Source organism: Pseudopipra pipra, chromosome W (assembly GCF_036250125.1).
Source record: "Pseudopipra pipra isolate bDixPip1 chromosome W, bDixPip1.hap1, whole genome shotgun sequence".
NCBI lineage: Eukaryota > Metazoa > Chordata > Aves > Passeriformes > Pipridae > Pseudopipra > Pseudopipra pipra.
In genome coordinates, this window is record NC_087580.1 from 27782452 (window position 1) to 27801683 (window position 19232).

General features: G+C 51.5%; 1 pseudogene; it reads right to left on the reverse strand.

The window, feature by feature from the left end:
• The window catches only part of LOC135404942 (zinc finger protein 850-like), a 317904-nt pseudogene that overhangs the window by 220229 nt on the left and 78443 nt on the right, over window positions 1-19232 (reverse strand).

The window sequence follows — 19232 nt, forward strand, 5'->3', positions numbered from 1 at the left end:
CAGCCTAGGCACTTCTTGGGCAGCAAGAATTTTCTGTGGTGGCACCTTTTGTCTGGCAGGAATCTTTATTTGGATTCAATTTTCCAGAAAGTGGGACAGGCCATTGCAGCACAGGGCAGAAAAAAGGGAACAGCAGCTCTTTCCACCAGGAAAAAAAGGCTGGAAGCTTTGGCTTTGAAGTGCAGTTGTTGGGGCAGCCTGGGCACTTCTTGGGCAGCAAAGAGCTTTCTGTGGTAAGACATTTGTCTGTCAGGAATCTTTATCTGGAGTCTATTTTGGATGTTACTTTGACCTATTCATGAGTGGGCTAAAAAAAAAAAAAATTAGCAGCCCTTTCCCTCAGGAAAAATAGTCTGGAAGGTTTGACTTTGAGGTTCAGTTGTTGGGGCAGCCTGGGCACTTCTTGGGAGGAAGAGCTTTCTGTGGTGGCACCTTTTGTTTGGAAGGAATCTTCATTTGGACTGAAGATTTCAGGAGTTGGGACCGGCCATTACAGCGCAGGGCAGAAAAAAGGGAACAGCAGCTCTTTCCACCAGGAAAAAAAGTCTGGAAGCTTTGGCTTCAGGTGCAGATGTTGTGGTAGCCTGGGCACTTCTTGGGCAGCAAGAGCTTTCTGTGGTGGCACCTTTTGTCTGGCAGCAATCTTCAGTTGGATTCAATTTTTCAGGAGGTGGGACCGGTCATTGCAGCGCAGGGCACAGAAAAGGGAACAGTATCTCCTTCCACCAGGAAAAAATAGATGGAAGCTTTGGCTTAAGGTGTAGTTCGTGCAGGCGGGGAACTTCTTGGGCAGGAAGAGCTTCCTGTGGTGGCACCTTTTGTCTGGCAGGAATCTTCAGGTGGATTCAATTTTCCAGGAGGTGGGACCGGTCATTGCAGAGCAGGGCTGAAAAAAGTGAACAGCAGCTCTTTCCACCAGGAAAAAAAGTCTGGAAGCTTTGGCTTCAGGTGTAGATGTTGGGGCAGCCTGGGCACTTCTTGGGAGGAAGAGCTTTCTGTGGTGGCACCTTTTGTCTGGCAGGAATCTTCATTTGGAGTAAATTTTTCCAGGAGGTGGGACCGGCCATTGCAGCGCAGGCCTGAAAAAAGGGAACAGCAGCTCTTTCCACCAGGAAAAAAAGTCTGGATCCTTTGGCTTTGAGGTGCAGTTCTTGGGGCAGCCTGGGCACTTCTTGGGCAGCAAGAGCCTCCTGTGCTGGCACCTTTTGTCTGTCAGGAATCTTTATCTGGAGTCTGTTTTGGGTGTTACTTTGACCTATTCAGGAGTGGGCCAAAAAAAAGGGAATTAGCAGCTCTTTCCATCAGGAAAAAAAAGTCTGGAAGGTTTGACTTTGAGGTTCATTTGGTGGGGCAGCCTGGGCACTTCTTGGGCAGCAAGACTTTCTGTGGTGGCACCTTTTGTCTAGCAGGAATCTTCATTTGGATTGAAGTTTTCAGGAGGTGGGACCGGCCATTGCAGCGCAGGGTAGAAAAAAAGGAACAGCAGCTCTTTCCACCAGGAAAAAATGTCTGGAAGCTTTGGCTTTGAGGTGCAGTTTTTGCGCAGCCTGGGCACTTCTTGGGCAGGAAGACCTTTCTGTGGTGGCACATTTTCTCTGGCAAGGATCTTCATTTAGATTCAGTTTTTCAGGAGGTGGGACCGGCCATTGGAGCACAGGGCAAAAAAAAAGGGAACAGCAGCTCCTTCAATCAGGAAAAAAACTCTGGAAGCTTTGGCTTTGAGGTGCAGTTGTTGGGGCAGCCTGGGCACTTCTTGGGCAGCAAGAGCTTCCTGTGGTGGCAACGTTTGTCTGGCAGGAATCTTAAGGTGGATTCAATTTTTGAGGAGGTGGGACCGGCCATTGCAGTACAGGGCTGAAAAAAGGGAACAGCAGTTTTTTCCACCAGGAAAAAATGTCTGGAAGCTTTGGCTTCAGGTGTAGTTGTTGGGGCAGCCTGGGCACTTCTTGGGCAGCAAGAACTTTCTGTGGTGGCACCTTTTGTCTGGCAGCAATCTTCATTTGGAGTAAATTTTTCCAGGAGGTGGGACCGGCCATTGCAGCGCAGGCCTGAAAAAAGGGAACAGCAGCTCTTTCCACCAGGAAAAAAAGTCTGGATCCTTTGGCTTTGAGGTGCAGTTCTTGGGGCAGCCTGGGCACTTCTTGGGCAGTAAAGAGCTTCCTGTGGTGGCAACTTTTGTCTGGCAGGAATCTTCATCTGGAGTCTATTTTGGATGTTACTTTGACCTATTTAGGAGTGGGCTAAAAAAAAGGGAATTAGCAGCCCTTTCCCTCAGGAAAAATAGTCTGGAAGGTTTGACTTTGAGGTTCAGTTGTTGGGGCAGCCTGGGCACCTCTTGGGCAGGAAGAGTTTTCTGTGGTGGCAACTTTTGTCTGGTAGGAATCTTTATTTGGATTCAATCTTCCAGAAGGTGGGACAGGCCATTGCAGCGCAGGGCATCCAAAAGGTAACAGCAGCTCTTTCCACCAGGAAAAAAAGGCTGGAAGCTTTGGATTTGAGGTGCAGTTGTTGGGGTAGTCTGGGCACTTCTTGGGCAGCAAGAACTTTCTGTGGTGGCACATTTTCTCTGGCAAGGATCTTCATTTAGATTCAGTTTTTCAGGAGGTGGGACCGGCCATTGGAGCACAGGGCAAAAAAAAAGGGAACAGCAGCTCCTTCAATCAGGAAAAAAACTCTGGAAGCTTTGGCTTTGAGGTGCAGTTGTTGGGGCAGCCTGGGCACTTCTTGGGCAGCAAGAGCTTCCTGTGGTGGCACCTTTTGTCTGGCAGGAATCTTAAGGTGGATTCAATTTTTGAGGAGGTGGGACCGGCCATTGCAGCGCAGGCCTGCAAAAAGGGAACAGCAGCTCTTTTCCACCAGGAAAAAATGTCTGGAAGCTTTGGCTTCAGGTGTAGTTGGTGGGGCTGCCTAGGCACTTCTTGGGCAGCAAGAATTTTCTGTGGTGGCACCTTTTGTCTGGCAGGAATCTTCAGGTGGATTCAATTTTCCAGAAGGTTGGACAGGCCGTTGCAGTACAGGGCTGAAAAAAGGGAACAGCAGTTTTTTCCACCAGGAAAAAAAGTCTGGAAGCTTTGGCTTCAGGTGTAGTTGTTGGGGCAGCCTAGGCACTTCTTGGGCAGCAAGAACTTTCTGTGGTGGCACCTTTTGTCTGGCAGGAATCTTAAGGTGGATTCAATTTTTGAGGAGGTGGGACCGGCCATTGCAGCGCAGGCCTGCCAAAAGGGAACAGCAGCTCTTTTCCACCAGGAAAAAATGTCTGGAAGCTTTGGCTTCAGGTGTAGTTGGTGGGGCAGCCTAGGCACTTCTTGGGCAGCAAGAATTTTCTGTGGTGGCACCTTTTGTCTGGCAGGAATCTTTATTTGGATTCAATTTTCCAGAAAGTGGGACAGGCCATTGCAGCACAGGGCTGAAAAAAGGGAACAGCAGCTCTTTCCACCAGGAAAAAAAGGCTGGAAGCTTTGGCTTTGAAGTGCAGTTGTTGGGGCAGCCTGGGCACTTCTTGAGCAGCAAAGAGCTTTCTGTGGTAAGACATTTGTCTGTCAGGAATCTTTATCTGGAGTCTATTTTGGATGTTACTTTGACCTATTCATGAGTGGGCTAAAAAAAAAAAAATTAGCAGCCCTTTCCCTCAGGAAAAATAGTCTGGAAGGTTTGACTTTGAGGTTCAGTTGTTGGGGCAGCCTGGGCACTTCTTGGGAGGAAGAGCTTTCTGTGGTGGCACCTTTTGTCTGGCAGGAATCTTCATTTGGAGTAAATTTTTCCAGGAGGTGGGACCGGCCATTGCAGCGCAGGCCTGAAAAAAGGGAACAGCAGCTCTTTCCACCAGGAAAAAAAGTCTGGATCCTTTGGCTTTGAGGTGCAGTTCTTGGGGCAGCCTGGGCACTTCTTGGGCAGTAAAGAGCTTCCTGTGGTGGCAACTTTTGTCTGGCAGGAATCTTCATCTGGAGTCTATTTTGGATGTTACTTTGACCTATTCAGGAGTGGGCTAAAAAAAAGGGAATTAGCAGCCCTTTCCCTCAGGAAAAATAGTCTGGAAGGTTTGACTTTGAGGTTCAGTTGTTGGGGCAGCCTGGGCACCTCTTGGGCAGGAAGAGTTTTCTGTGGTGGCAACTTTTGTCTGGTAGGAATCTTTATTTGGATTCAATCTTCCAGAAGGTGGGACCGGCCATTGCAGCGCAGGGCATCCAAAAGGTAACAGCAGCTCTTTCCACCAGGAAAAAAAGGCTGGAAGCTTTGGATTTGAGGTGCAGTTGTTGGGGTAGTCTGGGCACTTCTTGGGCAGCAAGAACTTTCTGTGGTGGCACCTTTTGTCTAGCAGGAATCTTCATTTGGATTGAAGTTTTCAGGAGGTGGGACCGGCCATTGCAGCGCAGGGCAGAAAAAAAGGAACAGCAGCTCTTTCCACCAGGAAAAAAGTCTGGAAGCTTTGGCTTTGAGGTGCAGTTGTTGGGGCAGCCTGGGCACTTCTTGGGCAGCAAGAGCCTCCTGTGCTGGCACCTTTTGTCTGTCAGGAATCTTTATCTGGAGTCTGTTTTGGGTGTTACTTTGACCTATTCAGGAGTGGGCCAAAAAAAAGGGAATTAGCAGCTCTTTCCATCAGGAAAAAAAAGTCTGGAAGGTTTGACTTTGAGGTTCATTTGGTGGGGCAGCCTGGGCACTTCTTGGGCAGCAAGACTTTCTGTGGTGGCACCTTTTGTCTGGCAGGAATCTTCATTTGGATTGAAGTTTTCAAGAGGTGGGACCGGCCATTGCAGCGCAGGGTAGAAAAAAAGGAACAGCAGCTCTTGCCACCAGGAAAAAATGTCTGGAAGCTTTGGCTTTGAGGTGCAGTTTTTGCGCAGCCTGGGCACTTCTTGGGCAGGAAGACCTTTCTGTGGTGGCACATTTTCTCTGGCAAGGATCTTCATTTAGATTCAGTTTTTCAGGAGGTGGGACCGGCCATTGGAGCACAGGGCAAAAAAAAAGGGAACAGCAGCTCCTTCAATCAGGAAAAAAACTCTGGAAGCTTTGGCTTTGAGGTGCAGTTGTTGGGGCAGCCTGGGCACTTCTTGGGCAGCAAGAGCTTCCTGTGGTGGCAACGTTTGTCTGGCACGAATCTTCAGGTGGATTCAATTTTCCAGAAGGTGGGACAGGCCGTTGCAGTACAGGGCTGAAAAAAGGGAACAGCAGTTTTTTCCACCAGGAAAAAAAGTCTGGAAGCTTTGGCTTCAGGTGTAGTTGTTGGGGCAGCCTGGGCACTTCTTGGGCAGCAAGAACTTTCTGTGGTGGCACCTTTTGTCTGGTAGGAATCTTCAGTTGGATTCAATTTTTGAGGAGGTGGGACCGGCCATTGCAGCGCAGGCCTGCAAAAAGGGAACAGCAGCTCTTTTCCACCAGGAAAAAATGTCTGGAAGCTTTGGCTTCAGGTGTAGTTGGTGGGGCAGCCTAGGCACTTCTTGGGCAGCAAGAATTTTCTGTGGTGGCACCTTTTGTCTGGCAGGAATCTTTATTTGGATTCAATTTTCCAGAAAGTGGGACAGGCCATTGCAGCACAGGGCAGAAAAAAAGGGAACAGCAGCTCTTTCCACCAGGAAAAAAAGGCTGGAAGCTTTGGCTTTGAAGTGCAGTTGTTGGGGCAGCCTGGGCACTTCTTGGGCAGCAAAGAGCTTTCTGTGGTAAGACATTTGTCTGTCAGGAATCTTTATCTGGAGTCTATTTTGGATGTTACTTTGACCTATTCATGAGTGGGCTAAAAAAAAAAAAATTAGCAGCCCTTTCCCTCAGGAAAAATAGTCTGGAAGGTTTGACTTTGAGGTTCAGTTGTTGGGGCAGCCTGGGCACTTCTTGGGCAGGAAGAGCTTTCTGTGGTGGCACCTTTTGTCTGGCAGGAATCTTCATTTGGAGTAAATTTTTCCAGGAGGTGGGACCGGCCATTGCAGCGCAGGCCTGAAAAAAGGGAACAGCAGCTCTTTCCACCAGGAAAAAAAGTCTGGATCCTTTGGCTTTGAGGTGCAGTTCTTGGGGCAGCCTGGGCACTTCTTGGGCAGTAAAGAGCTTCCTGTGGTGGCAACTTTTGTCTGGCAGGAATCTTCATCTGGAGTCTATTTTGGATGTTACTTTGACCTATTTAGGAGTGGGCTAAAAAAAAGGGAATTAGCAGCCCTTTCCCTCAGGAAAAATAGTCTGGAAGGTTTGACTTTGAGGTTCAGTTGTTGGGGCAGCCTGGGCACCTCTTGGGCAGGAAGAGTTTTCTGTGGTGGCAACTTTTGTCTGGTAGGAATCTTTATTTGGATTCAATCTTCCAGAAGGTGGGACAGGCCATTGCAGCGCAGGGCATCCAAAAGGTAACAGCAGCTCTTTCCACCAGGAAAAAAAGGCTGGAAGCTTTGGATTTGAGGTGCAGTTGTTGGGGTAGTCTGGGCACTTCTTGGGCAGCAAGAACTTTCTGTGGTGGCACCTTTTGTCTAGCAGGAATCTTCATTTGGATTGAAGTTTTCAGGAGGTGGGACCGGCCATTGCAGCGCAGGGCAGAAAAAAAGGAACAGCAGCTCTTTCCACCAGGAAAAAAGTCTGGAAGCTTTGGCTTTGAGGTGCAGTTGTTGGGGCAGCCTGGGCACTTCTTGGGCAGCAAGAGCCTCCTGTGCTGGCACCTTTTGTCTGTCAGGAATCTTTATCTGGAGTCTGTTTTGGGTGTTACTTTGACCTATTCAGGAGTGGGCCAAAAAAAAGGGAATTAGCAGCTCTTTCCATCAGGAAAAAAAAGTCTGGAAGGTTTGACTTTGAGGTTCATTTGGTGGGGCAGCCTGGGCACTTCTTGGGCAGCAAGACTTTCTGTGGTGGCACCTTTTGTCTAGCAGGAATCTTCATTTGGATTGAAGTTTTCAGGAGGTGGGACCGGCCATTGCAGCGCAGGGTAGAAAAAAAGGAACAGCAGCTCTTTCCACCAGGAAAAAATGTCTGGAAGCTTTGGCTTTGAGGTGCAGTTTTTGCGCAGCCTGGGCACTTCTTGGGCAGGAAGACCTTTCTGTGGTGGCACATTTTCTCTGGCAAGGATCTTCATTTAGATTCAGTTTTTCAGGAGGTGGGACCGGCCATTGGAGCACAGGGCAAAAAAAAAGGGAACAGCAGCTCCTTCAATCAGGAAAAAAACTCTGGAAGCTTTGGCTTTGAGGTGCAGTTGTTGGGGCAGCCTGGGCACTTCTTGGGCAGCAAGAGCTTCCTGTGGTGGCAACGTTTGTCTGGCAGGAATCTTCAGGTGGATTCAATTTTCCAGAAGGTTGGACAGGCCGTTGCAGTACAGGGCTGAAAAAAGGGAACAGCAGTTTTTTCCACCAGGAAAAAAAGTCTGGAAGCTTTGGCTTCAGGTGTAGTTGTTGGGGCAGCCTGGGCACTTCTTGGGCAGCAAGAACTTTCTGTGGTGGCACCTTTTGTCTGGCAGGAATCTTCAGTTGGATTCAATTTTTGAGGAGGTGGGACCGGCCATTGCAGCGCAGGCCTGCCAAAAGGGAACAGCAGCTCTTTTCCACCAGGAAAAAATGTCTGGAAGCTTTGGCTTCAGGTGTAGTTGGTGGGGCTGCCTAGGCACTTCTTGGGCAGCAAGAATTTTCTGTGGTGGCACCTTTTGTCTGGCAGGAATCTTTATTTGGATTCAATTTTCCAGAAAGTGGGACAGGCCATTGCAGCACAGGGCTGAAAAAAGGGAACAGCAGCTCTTTCCACCAGGAAAAAAAGGCTGGAAGCTTTGGCTTTGAAGTGCAGTTGTTGGGGCAGCCTGGGCACTTCTTGAGCAGCAAAGAGCTTTCTGTGGTAAGACATTTGTCTGTCAGGAATCTTTATCTGGAGTCTATTTTGGATGTTACTTTGACCTATTCATGAGTGGGCTAAAAAAAAAAAAATTAGCAGCCCTTTCCCTCAGGAAAAATAGTCTGGAAGGTTTGACTTTGAGGTTCAGTTGTTGGGGCAGCCTGGGCACTTCTTGGGAGGAAGAGCTTTCTGTGGTGGCACCTTTTGTCTGGCAGGAATCTTCATTTGGAGTAAATTTTTCCAGGAGGTGGGACCGGCCATTGCAGCGCAGGCCTGAAAAAAGGGAACAGCAGCTCTTTCCACCAGGAAAAAAAGTCTGGATCCTTTGGCTTTGAGGTGCAGTTCTTGGGGCAGCCTGGGCACTTCTTGGGCAGCAAGAGCTTCCTGTGGTGGCAACTTTTGTCTGGCAGGAATCTTTATCTGGAGTCTGTTTTGGATGTTACTTTGACCTATTCAGGAGTGGGCTAAAAAAAAGGGAATTAGCAGCCCTTTCCCTCAGGAAAAAAAGGCTGGAAGGTTTGACTTTGAGGTTCAGTTGTTGGGGCAGCCTGGGCACCTCTTGGGCAGAAAGAGTTTTCTGTGGTGGCAACTTTTGTCTGGTAGGAATCTTTATTTGGATTCAATCTTCCAGAAGGTGGGACTGGCCATTGCAGCACAGGGCATCCAAAAGGGAACAGCAGCTCTTTCCACCAGGAAAAAAAGGCTGGAAGCTTTGGATTTGAGGTGCAGTTGTTGGGCACCCTGGGCACTTCTTGGGCAGCAAGAGCTTCCTGTGGAGGCACCATTTGTCTGGCAGGAATCTTCAGGTGGATTGAAGTTTTCAGGAGCTGGGACAGGTCATTGCAGCGCAGGGCAGAAAAAAAGGAACAGCAGGTCTTTCCACCAGGAAAAAAGTCTGGAAGCTTTGGCTTTGAGGTGCAGTTGTTGGGGCAGCCTGGGCACTTCTTGGGCAGCAAGAGCTTCCTGTGGTGGCAACTTTTGTCTGGCAGGAATCTTTATCTGGAGTCTATTTTGGGTGTTACTTTGACCGATTCAGGAGTGGGCCAAAAAAAAGGGAATTAGCAGCTCTTTCCACCAGGAAAAAAAGTCTGGAAGGTTTGACTTTGAGGTTCATTTGGTGGGGCAGCCTGGGCACTTCTTGGGCAGCAAGATCTTTCTGTGGTGGCACCTTTTGTCTGGCAGGAATCTTCATTTGGATTGAAGTTTTCAGGAGGTGGGACCGGCCATTGCAGTGCAGGCCTGAAAAAAGGGAACAGCAGCTCTTTCCACCAGGAAAAAATGTCTGGAAGCTTTGGCTTCAGGTGCAGATGTTGGGGTAGCCTGGGCACTTCTTGGGCAGCAAGAGCTTTCTGTGGTGGCACCTTTTGTCTGGCAGGAATTTTCAGTTGGATTGAATTTTCCAGGAGGTGGGACCGGCCATTGCAGCGCAGGGGAGAAAAAAAGGAACAGCAGGTCTTTTCCTAAGGAAAAAAAGTCTGGAAGCTTTGGCTTTGATGTGCAGTTGTTGGGGCAGCCTGGGCACTTCTTGGGCAGGAAGAGTTTTCTGTGTTAGCACCTTTTGTCTGGCAGGAATCTTCAGGTGGATTCAATTTTTCAGGAGGTGGGACCGGCCATTGCAGCGCAGGGCTGAAAAAAGGGAACAGCAGCTCTTTCCACCAGGAAAAAAAGTCTGGATCCTTTGGCTTTGAGGTGCAGTTCTTGGGGCAGCCTGGGCACTTCTTGGGCAGTAAAGAGCTTCCTGTGGTGGCAACTTTTGTCTGGCAGGAATCTTTATCTGGAGTCTATTTTGGATGTTACTTTGACCTATTCAGGAGTGGGCTAAAAAAAAGGGAATTAGCAGCCCTTTCCCTCAGGAAAAAAAGTCTGGAAGGTTTGACTTTGAGGTTCAGTTGTTGGGGCAGCCTGGGCACCTCTTGGGCAGAAAGAGTTTTCTGTGGTGGCAACTTTTGTCTGGTAGGAATCTTTATTTGGATTCAATCTTCCAGAAGGTGGGACCGGCCACTGCAGCACAGGGCATCCAAAAGGGAACAGCAGCTCTTTCCACCAGGAAAAAAAGTCTGGATCCTTTGGCTTTGAGTTGCAGTTGTTGGGGCAGCCTGGGCACTTCTTGGGCAGCAAAGAGCTTTCTGTGGTAAGACATTTGCCTGGCAGGAATCTTCAGTTGGATTCAATTTTTCAGGAGGTGGGACAGGTCATTGCAGCGCAGGGCATCAAAAAGGAACAGCAGCTCTTTCCATCAGGAAAAAAAGGCTGGATCCTTTGGCTTTGAGGTGCAGTTGTTGGGCACCCTGGGCACTTCTTGGGCAGCAAGAGTTTTTTCTGTGGTGGCACATTTTCTCTGGCAAGGATCTTCATTTAGATTCAGTTTTTCAGGAGGTGGGACCGGCCATTGCAGCACAGGGCAGAAAAAAGGGAACAGCAGCTCCTTCAATCAGGAAAAAAACTCTGGAAGCTTTGGCTTTGAGGTGCAGTTGGTGGGGCAGCCTGAGCACTTCTTGGGCAGCAAGAACTTTCTGTGGTGGCACCTTTTGTCTGGCAGGAATCTTCAGTTGGATTGAATTTTTCAGGAGGTGGGACCGGCCATTGCAGCGCAGGGGAGAAAAAAAGGAACAGCAGCTCTTTTCCTAAGGAAAAAAAGTCTGGAAGCTTTGGCTTTGATGTGCAGTTGTTGGGGTAGCCTGGGCACTTCTTGGGCAGGAAGAGTTTTCTGTGGTGGCACCTTTTGTCTGGCAGGAATCTTCATTTGAATTCTATACTTAAAAGGTGGGACCTGCCATTTCAGAGCAGGGCTAAAAAAAGGGAACAGCAGCTTATTCCACCAGGAAAAAAAAACTGGAACCTTTAATTCAGGTGTAGTTGTTGGGGCAGTGTGGGCACTTCTTGGGCAGGAAGTGTTTTCTTTGGTGGCTCCTTTTGACTGGCACGAATCTTCAGTTGGATTCAATTTTCCAGGAGGTGAGACAGGGTGTTGTAGCGTAGGGCTGAAAAAAGGCAACAGCAGCTCTTTCCACCAGGAAAATAAGTCTGGAAGCTTTGGCTTTGAGGTGCAGATGTTGGCGCAGCCTAGGCACTTCTTAGGCAGTTAGATTTTGCTGTGGTTGCACCTTTTGTCTGGCAGCAATCTTCAGCTGGATTCAATTTTTAAAAATTGGGACCGTCCATTGCAGCGCAGGGCTGAAAAAAGGGAATCTGCAGCCCTTTCCCCCAGGAAAGAAGGTCTGGATCCTTTGGCTTCAGGTGCAGTCGTTGTGGCAGCCTGGGCACTTCTTGGGCAGCAAGAGGTTCCTGTGGTGGCACCTTTTGTGTCGGAGGTGTTTGTTCCCTGTTAGCAAGTCCCTTATGGCGTCAATCACAGAGCACTGGGACTGCTCACAGGGTTTGATGAAGGAATACAGCAGCAGTGCGGAAAGAGGAGGTAGAAAAATACATTCCTGTATCTAATATACTTTCTCAATTAGAGAAATCGCTAATCTTGTCACATGATTTGTACTGGACCCTTCTAAGGATGTACTTTTGCCCAGACCCTTTGCTCCAGTTGTGCCAGCTACACCAAATGAAACCAGAGAGAATCTCAGCGAAGTCAAAAATCAGCTCTTATGGCACTTGGCACTCTATGGGGTTTAGCACTGGAGCTCAATCTCTCTGGGATGGCTGGTCCAGAACAGTTCATTTAATCAATGATGCTCTTGCTGAACTTCCCTGGGGATGTTGCAATTGGCTACTGAAGCTGAAAGGTTTCCTGTAAGGATTTTTATCTTTTGAAACTACAGGCTGAATTTGAGGGATAAACTCCAGTATTCTGAAAGTGGAAAGTTGATAAAACAGAAAAGACTGTTTCTTCTACAACAGATTTGAAATAGTCCACTTGTAAAAATCACAAAGCTTGAAGCCTACTCAGCAGAGCTCATTCCTCATCTGCACTGATCATCAGCAACTGGACTCTCTCCTATTTCAGGGTCTCATCTGTGTACACTGGATTAAGGCCTCCTAACTTCTTAAGAAAAGTAGTGTTATAAGCTCACAGTTCTGGCAAGGTTTCCTTAGCAGATGTGTTGAAAAGCAAAACTTTGTTGCCATGATCAACGAATGCAGAGCCCAAGGTTGTTTGTGGTGCTAGCTTTGCTCCACTCTCTAATAACTTCTGTCCAGATCAGTGCTGGCAACAAGAATTCCAGGTTAACGCTTGTTTCATTTTTCAGGCTTTGCATTTCAAGAATGGGGAGTTGTTATTGGAAACTCTGCCATGGCTGTCAGTAACAGCCTCGGAAAACAGTTTTTCTTATTTCTGAGGGAAAATTTCCAACCCAGCTTTGGAGTATGCAAATAGTTGAATGACTTGTTGTACAATTGGAAATAAAAATCAATACATTTGCTCTGATTAATGTCTTAACTTGTATTTGGCTAAAGAGTTCTTTTCTTGATACCTTCTTTAAAAAATAGAACCCAAAAGCAGAAAGGTGATCTCCTAAAGTGTTGTAACCATTTAAGTCCACCTGTTGCCACACAACAATAGCATGCCAATATCACATCCAAAGATACAGAATCTTACAGAGATACACACAAATATATACCTATACATATCTATGTATGTACATCTATCTACCTATACATATCTATACATATCTATACAAGTACACACAAGAAAGTTTGGGGTTCCTGATGAGAGTTCTACACGGGTAATGAACAGAGGACTGGTTTGATGTGTCATACAACTGTGGGGACCAAGAACGTATGTTCTGAGCTTTGATTTACTGTCCTGGTTTGTAACTGCCTGCCTTCCCTTTGGGGGGAACACAGGCCTCTAGTTTGCACGGTCTGTTTTGTTTTACTTGGCAGTGTAGACTAGGGGCAGAGGAGTTTTTGGAGCCAAACAGCTCAATGCAGATTCAGTTCCTTTAGTGGTGCCTAAAACTCAGGAGCTGGACTCCACGGTGACGGTGGGACCCTCCCGACTCAGCACGTTCCATGATTCCATCAAGTCCATCTGTCAGTCCAGCACTGCCCCAGCAACCCCCAAACCACTAAAGCGTGTCAGCCATGGCCAGATGCAGGCGCCTCTGAAACACCTGCCGGGGTGCTGGCTCCGCCTGGGCAACCCATTGCAGTGCCCGAGCCCCCCCCGAAAAACACAACCAGAAACCTTTCTCCAGGAGCTGACCTGAAGCTCCCCTGCCTCAGCCTCGGGCCACGTCCCCCGCTCCTCCCAGCGCAGGCTCCTTTCCAGCAGCCCCCTCGGCAGAAGGCGGCTCAGGGCTCCCCTCTGCCCCCCCGGCCGGCTCCGCTCCGGCCCCGCTCCCGCCACGGCCCCGCTCGGCTCTGCACGGGGAAGGAACGCGCCCAGCCCCGGACAGACACCCCCGGGGGCCGCGCACCGGGGGTCCCTGCCCGGGGGTCACTTGCCAGGGGTTGTTCACCGCGGGTCGCTCCCCGGGGGTCCCTCCGCGGGGGTCACTTACCGGGGCTCCCTCCCCGGGGGTCACTTGCCAGGGGTTGTTCACCGCGGGTCGCTCACCGGGGGTCCCTCCGCGGGGGTCACTTACCGGGGCTTGTTCCCCGCGGGTCGCTCACCAGGGGTCGCTTACTGGGGGTCCCTCCCCCGGGGCCGCGCACGGGGGGTCCCTCCCCCGGGGCCGCGCACGGGGGGTCCCTCCCCCGGGACCGCGCACCGGGGACCACTCGCCGGGGGTCTTGGGGCCGCTGCCCGGGGGTCGCTGCCCGGGGGTCGCTCAGCGGCAGCGCTCCCGCTCCCGGCCCCGCCCGCTCCCACCCAAACCCCACCAACCGCCCCTCTCGGCCCCGCCCCCGCCCCGCCCAATCCCCGCCTCGCCCCGCCCACTCCGCCGCCTCCCATTGGCTGCGCACGTTCGGCCCTGGAGCGAGGAGCGCGCGGGGAGCGTTGCCTGGAAACCGGCGAGGGAATCCCGGGAATCCTCGGGGCGCCGGCGCTGCCCCCCCACTCCTGGAGCGAGCGGCCGTGCCCGCCCGGGAGCGGGCACTCAGCGCCTGGCTGCGGCCGCCACAACGGGCAGGGAAGCAGGCGCGCGGAAGGCGGGCTTCGGGCCCCGGGCAGCGAGGAGCCCTTAACTTATATTTGGCTAAAGAGTTCTTTTCTTGTTACCTTCTTTAAAAAATAGAACCCACAAGCAGAGAGGTGATCTCCTAAAGTGTTGTAACCTTTTAAGTCCACTTGTTGCCACACAACAATAGCATGCCAATATCACATCCAAAGATACAGAATCTTACAGAGATACACACAAATAGATATCTATACATAGGTATGTGTATATATACATATGTATACAAATACACACAAGAAAGTTTGGGATTCCTGATGAGAGTTCTACATGGGTAACAGCGGACTGGTTTGATGTGTCATACAACTGTGGGGACCATGAATGTAAGCTCTGAGCTTTGATTTATTGTCCTGGTTTGTAACTGCCTGCCTTCCCTTTGGGGGGAACACAGGCCTCTATTTTGCACGGTCTGTTTTGTTTTACTTGGCAGTGTAGACTAGGGGTAAAAGAGTTTTTGGAGCCAAACAGCTCGATGCAGATTCAGTTCCTTTAGTGGTGCCTAAAACTCAGGAGCTGGACTCCACGGTGACGGTGGGACCCTCCCAACTCAGCAGGTTCCATGATTCCATCAAGTCCAACTGTCAGCCCAGCACTGCCCCAGCAACCCCCAAACCACTAAAGCCTGTCAGCCATGGCCAGATGCAGGTGCCTCTGAAACACCTGCCGGGGTGCTGGCTCCGCCCGGGCAACCTACTGCAGTGCCCGAGCCCCCCCCGAAAAACACAGCCAGAAACCTTTCTCCAGGAGCTGACCTGAAGCTCCCCCGCCTCAGCCTCGGGCCACGTCCCCCGCTCCTCCCAGCGCAGGCTCCTTTCCAGCAGCCCCCTCGGCAGAAGGCGGCTCAGGGCTCCCCTCTGCCCCCCCGGCCGGCTCCGCTCCGGCCCCGCTCCCGCCACGGCCCCGCTCGGCTCTGCACGGGGAAGGAACGCGCCCAGCCCCGGACAGACACCCCCGGGGGCCGCGCACCGGGGGTCCCTGCCCTGGGGTCACTTGCCAGGGGCTGTTCACCGCGGGTCATTCACCGGGGGTCCCTCCCTGGGGTTCCCTCCGCAGGGGTCTCTTACCGGGGCTTCTTCCCCGCGGGTCTCTCACTGGGTGTCACTTACTGGGGGTCGCTCACCGGGGGTCGCTCACCAGCGGCCACTCGCCGGGGGGCCGCGCACGGGGGGTCCCTCCCCCGGGGCCGCGCACCGGGGACCACTCGCCGGGGGTCTTGGGGCCGCTGCCCGGGGGTCGCTGCCCGGGGGTCGCTCAGCAGCAGCGCTCCCGCTCCCGGCCCCGCCCGCTCCCACCCAAACCCCCCCAACCGCCCCTCTCGGCCCCGCCCCCGCCCCGCCCAATCCCCGCCTCGCCCCGCCCACTCCGCCGCCTCCCATTGGCTGCGCACGTTCGGCCCTGGAGCGAGGAGCGCGCGGGGAGCGTTGCCTGGAAACCGGCGAGGGAATCCCGGGAATCCTCGGGGCGCCGGCGCTGCCCCCCCACTCCTGGAGCGAGCGGCCGTGCCCGCCCGGGAGCGGGCACTCAGCGCCTGGCTGCGGCCGCCACAACGGGCAGGGAAGCAGGCGCGCGGAAGGCGGGCTTCGGGCCCCGGGCAGCGAGGAGCCCTGAAAAGAACAAAAGTGTTGAAAGAGAGGGAACTCATCGCACCATCACGGAACAGGCTGAGGTGGAAGGGACCCACGAGGAGCGTCGAGTCCAAGCCTTTGCCCGGCACAGCACCGACCCCAAGAGTCACACCGTGTGCCTGAACTCTGCCAGCCTTGGTGCTGTGACCACTGCCCTGGGGAGCCTGGTCCAGTGCCAACCACCCTCGGAGGGAAGAACCTTTCCCAAATATCCACCCTAAACCCACGTGAAAAAAACCTATTTGCAACCAAAAAAAAAAAGTTTCTATTTTCTTCCTTCCCCTTCTCCTTATTTAGTGTTTACACAGCAGTACTGCAGTGCCCTACTGGCTCCAAACTGAAATACTTGAAGTCCTTGCCGTATAGGCTGGATTTTGTCCCTTAGGCAGAGGCTAATCTGCCTGCAGTCCACCAGGACTGCCAGAGCTTGGGGAAGGGATGGAGGCTATCGCAGGACGGAACAGAGATGCGGAGATATTCCCTGATATTCTACTCTAGAGGCGGCTCAAGAGACAGCCCTGGAGTTGGAAGCACTTGCCTTCGTCACTGGACGATCTTGTCCAGCACCACCGGTCAGATGTGTGGGGTTTATGTCCCACAGCAAATTAAAAACACCACAGCCATTATGTAAATGTGTATTTGTTTGAGTATTCACCCTGATGGTGTTCAGGCAGTTAGGCTGAGGTACTTTGTGGATTTTTGGAACAGAAATAACATCTTTTAATGGTGTCTGTGACCGGCTGAGGTGCAGGATGTGGCCTCTCTATTTTTAGCATCTGCTGGTACGCCCATCTGTAGTGAGAAAACATCCTGTGAGTGTAAATTTAGGTGATGCAACCTTTTAAGTCTGGAGAACTACTTCCTTCTTCAAAGCTTGCTAATTCTCATGAAAGAAATAAAGAGAATTTCATGACAGTGACCTATTTTTCACTTTGAATATCCCAACTATTGGTGAGCATTTACATTAAAATATTTGAAGTTTAATAAGTTTTGCAAAATGTCCTGGATGTTGAGGGATGTAGTGATGAACTCAGAATTAGAAAGTGAAGATTGTCTTCTTTTTTTTTGAAACTCACAGGCCTATGAAAAAAAAGCTTTCTAAAGAAACTTAAATTCTTTTATCTAATTTGTACACATTTCTACAATTAGGACAGCTGCAGGCTCACCCCTGGCAAAATCTCTCTGCTGGTAACCCAGCCACATGCTGATTAATCCTTATTTCATGTTCAAGTGACCATGATATTTTGGTCAGCTGGCGACAGAGCGGTCCAGGTGGTAAAGGAATAAGGACTTTAGAGCAGCGTTTGCCTTTTTCTCTCCTCCATCCCCCTTTTCTATATATTATACTTTGCCACTTTCTCTGCTCAGCACACAGGAATTTGCTGGATGCATCCATGAATGCAGAACCCACTGGAATCACGACATTTGTTCCAAAGGATCCAGCTAGTGCCAGGGAAGCAGAAGTTATGACTGTGTAACAACCACACTGTGAGGAGGAACAAGACTGAAAACCACTTTCCGTAAAGGGAAGGATTTGAACTGGTGTTGGAGATGTGCAAGGCTCTGTTATTCTCCCTCCTTAAGTTGTTGACAGGACACAGTCCCCTCTCTTACCTGTCATTGAAAGGTCCTTCTAATTACACTTATGGCAGTGTAACTTTGTACCAACATCAGCCGTGCACTGTAAGGCTGCTGAGGTTTCCAAAATCCACCTTTTTTATTTCTGCTAGTTCTGCTTCGTATCCTTCAAGCCAGTACACAAGAACAAAGCTTCAGCAAAGCCTACCTAACATTTTCTTTTGTTTCTGACATCATTAGCCAACGTAAACCAAACCATTAACAGGCATCTAAAAATATTTCTGGAAGTTTTCACGTGCTCGGTGAGGATTCCAAAGTTTTCTTTGAGGGAGACTCAGGGAGACTCTAGAAGAAGATTTTTGGTCCAGGAAAAAAAAAATAAATAACGCAGCTGAAGCCCAGGCACCGTTGTATGAAGCAGATTGATTAACCTTAGTGCTGCTGCGTTCCCACTGGAATACACACTGGAATGACACTGGAATGCCGCCGGATTTCCTACTGGCCGCCCGGAAGCGGCTCCTCCCGTGACTCCCAGCGCGGCAGGACCGCCTCCCGCTTCCAGCCGGCACATCCTGCCTGGCCTCGCCTCCCCTGCCCGCCCCGATCCATCCCGGCCCGCCCCGATCCCACGCGATCCTCCCTCCTGCCCGGGTGAGTGCGGGGCCGCGGGACGGGAAGGGGCTGGATGGAGGCGGCGGGAGCCGGGAGGGGGGAGCGGGGACACCGCGTGTCCTCGGAGCCGCTGTGCCCGGCGGTATTCCCGCTGTGCCCGGCGCTATTCCCGCTGTGCCCGGCGGTATTCCCGCTGTGCCCGGCGCTATTCCCGCTGTGCCCGGCGGTATTCCCGCTGTGCCCGGCGGTGTTCCCGCTGTGCCCGGCGGTATTCCCGCCGTGCCCGGCGGTATTCCCGCTGTGCCCGCCGCTATTCCCGCTGTGCCCGGCGCTATTCCCGCTGTTCCCGGCGGTATTCCCGCTGTGCCCGGCGGTATTCCCGCTATACCCGGCGGTATTCCCGCTATACCCGGCGGTATTCCCGCTGTGCCCGGCGGTGTTCCCGCTGTGCCCGGCGGTATTCCCGCTGCTTCCCAGGGAGCTGCCGTGGTGTGGGAGGGAACAGCCCTGGCGGGGAGCAGCTGCTCCCGTGTGGGGTTCTGCGCTGGGGTTTGTCCTCCAGCCCGGCACGGAAGGAATTGGGGGTGCTGGTGGATGGAAAGTTGGGGCTGAGCTGGCGCTGAGCTCCCAGCCCAGAAATCCGGGCGTATCCTGCATCCCATTCAGCGGGCCGTGGGTGAGGGAGGGGGTTCTGCCCCTCTGCCGCGCTCTGGTGATTCTCCACCTGGAGCGCTGCATCCAGCTCTGGAGCTCCCAGCGGGAGAAGGGCACAGACCTGTTGGATCAAGTGCAGGGAAGGCCAGGAAGATGATGAGAGGGATGGAGCAGCTGCGGAGACAGGCTGGGAGAGTTGGGATGGCTCAATCTGGAGAAGTCTCTGTGGAGACCTCCTTGCAGCCTGTCAGGACTTAAGTGGTGCAAGAAAGATGGAGAGGGACTTTTTCTGAGGGCCTGTAGCTGCAGGACAAGGGGCAATGGGTTTAAGCTGAACGGTTTAGGTTTAGACTAAATGTAAGGGAGAATTTTTTTCTGCTGGAGGGTGGTGAGGCATTGGCTCAGGTTGCCCCGAGAAGCTGTGGATGCCCCATCCCTGGCAGTGCTCAAGGCCTGGTTGGATCCTGTTGGATGGGGTTTGAGCAACTAGATCTTGTGGAAGGTATCCCTGCCCATGGCAGGGGGCTTGGAACAGCTGTAATAACCAGCAGAACGCTACAGAACAGCACGTGTTGTAAATGAAGCTGCGTTCTATGAATAGTAAATATCTGAATGTAACTTCTTTAAATCAGTGTGAATGAGCTGAGAGGTTGGTACAATGGATTTAGGTCTGGAATTCAAAACTATTAATCCAGGCTTGGTTGCATTTGTGTTGCTGTCATTTGGGGATGTCAGCTTTAGATCTTGGTGCCTTCAGCAGCATCTTCAGATCTTGCTGTCAGTCAGGGACTGATTTTCAGTCTTTAATTTTTTACGCATTCCCTTGCCTCATGCTGCAGTTGGGAATGTTCATTCTCTCAGGAAGGAGGTGATGTGAATTCCCTCCTGCAGGGCTGAGGTGACCCTC